We start from the raw sequence: 2,307 nt of genomic DNA on the forward strand, positions 1-2,307 counted from the left end.
TTTACTACTTTGTAGGATGGTTGTTGGGTTTCTGGGAAGATGGGTAACACAGAAGATGCTCAGGAGTATGTCTGACATGATGAATTTATTATGAGTTATTATTATTATTCAACATGAATGTAAGAGGTAGGCAGGGAATAGGAATTGAGCTGGATGTGGCATGTTGTTAGACATCTTGAAAGGGGTTACTAATGTCTGGCACATATGGATGAAGCTTGGTGGGTTCCACGCTTATTTATCTTTTTTATGAATTAAAGAACTCTAAGTATTTGAGGCCAGTTTCTTGTAACAAAAAGCGAGCTAGTTCATTTTTACAGATGGCAAAAATTGCTGCACTTTATTTTTACTTCAGGCTTACTTCCTTAGTCATTTTCTAACTGTCTCAGGAACCTCTCTGAGCTTTCTATTTTCCTTTCAACATAAATGTACGGATCATTGGGTTTCACCTCCTCTTTCCTGATGTTTCAGAGTCATTTAGATTCTTCATAATCAAAGTTCAGGGAGTTTAGTATCGATTTTAAAGCATCTCATAAAGATTGTGTTACAGATTTTGCTAGGCCTCTCCCCTTCCATCTTGTTCCTTCTGTCAGAAATTGGAAACATTAGTGCAAAGATTCTTCTTTATATTATAAATATAACACTTAAATATCTGTTCTATTTTTCTGCTGCTCTTGACATCCAATCTCAGTTTCTTTTAAAAGATCAAAACATCTGATTTCTATTGAACAGAAAGTGTAAACAAATTCATTTCAATGTAAATTATCAACAGCAGTTAAATGCCTCTTAACAATTAAGCATGTATTACATAAGAATAATACCACATATTATTCAAATACTATTTAAACACTAAGAATTTTAGTATTTATATTTTCATGTTTTCTTTTTCTTAAGTATTTTTATTGTGAAAATACCATACAGAGGGGTTACAATTACACAAGCAAGGTAATAAGTACATTTCTTATCAAGCATTGTTGCCTCCTCCTTTGTTTTTCCTCTACCATGTCTGCCCTCCCATCTCCATGACTACATTCCCCCCCCCCCCCCACCAAAGTTGTAAAGTTCGTTTGTCAACATAACAGTTCATGTTTTCTGATACACGGTAAATTCCCAAATTTTCCATTTCATCTCTAAATCTTTTCTATAAATATGTTTAACAAGATCACTCATTGCATTTAGTTGCCATGGCACAGGTACTTAAAAAACCTTCTAGAGTGATTGTGATGATTTTTTCCTTTTCTTACCTTTGTGTTGAAAACCAGCAAGGTAGAGTCTGTTCTGCTCATGTAGAGTATCACCATAAGAAATTTTTTTAAAAATATATGATTTGAGATGTTCATGCAGAGGGGAGGGAGTTGATTTATTCTTCAAGGCTGAAGATTGCTTTGGAAGATGTCTGTATCAATAGATTTCCCAAGAGACATTCAGATCAGATTGCATGGGGCAAGGGCTGATGTCTAGGAGCCAGAATTGTGAGGATTTATCAGCTGCTAAATATTATACAATTATCAAATTACTACAGACTTCTGTAAGACTTCTGTAGTAAGCCAATAGTTTCAGTGAAAGATGATAGTCTGACCAGTGAAAACATCCAGAATTTACTAGTATTAAATAAAGCTAAAAGTATAAAATGATAAATACTGATATGCAATATAAGAAAGTCAGTGAATAATTGGCTAGTGTACCTGAGTATGTCAACGCTGTACTATCTTTTTAAATATTTCAAAGAATCTTATCATTATTTCTGTAAGGTCCGCTCCTGGATGGCTAGCAGACTCCACCCTCCTCGCAGCAAAGTCTCCACCCATTACCTGCGTTACCTAGGCAACTGGGACACCTGGAAGAGGTCACATCTGCATCCGCTGAGGTCACATCTGAATTTGATGTGGCCACACCTTTCCCCGCCCATACCCTACATAAGGCCTAGCCCAGGCCCAGACTCTCTCTCTTTCTCTCTCTGTTCGTTTCTAGCTCTTGCTCTTCTAGCTCTCTTGCTCTTCTTTTCTAGCTCTTGCTCTTGCTCTTCTTTTCTAGCTCTCTCTGCTCTCTCTCTGCTCTAGCTCTTTCCTCTCTCTTTTCTCTCTTTCCCAGCCACATGGAGTGCAAACCTTGCCTGGTCCCAGCAGGTCTACTGAATAAACCTACCCCTTACCTGAATACCATGTGCGTGCTGGTGCTGTTCTTACTCGATTACCTCTTTTTAAAAACCTAACAATTTCTACTACTTTTTGCTGTAGTTAGTTTTTTTAAACATTCTATTTTATTGTAAGAGATTCTGTACAGAGGGTTTACAGTCACATGACTAAGATA

This window comes from Dipodomys spectabilis, unplaced genomic scaffold (genome assembly GCF_019054845.1).
Source record: "Dipodomys spectabilis isolate Male_0828 unplaced genomic scaffold, ASM1905484v1 ptg000140l, whole genome shotgun sequence".
Lineage (NCBI taxonomy): Eukaryota > Metazoa > Chordata > Mammalia > Rodentia > Heteromyidae > Dipodomys > Dipodomys spectabilis.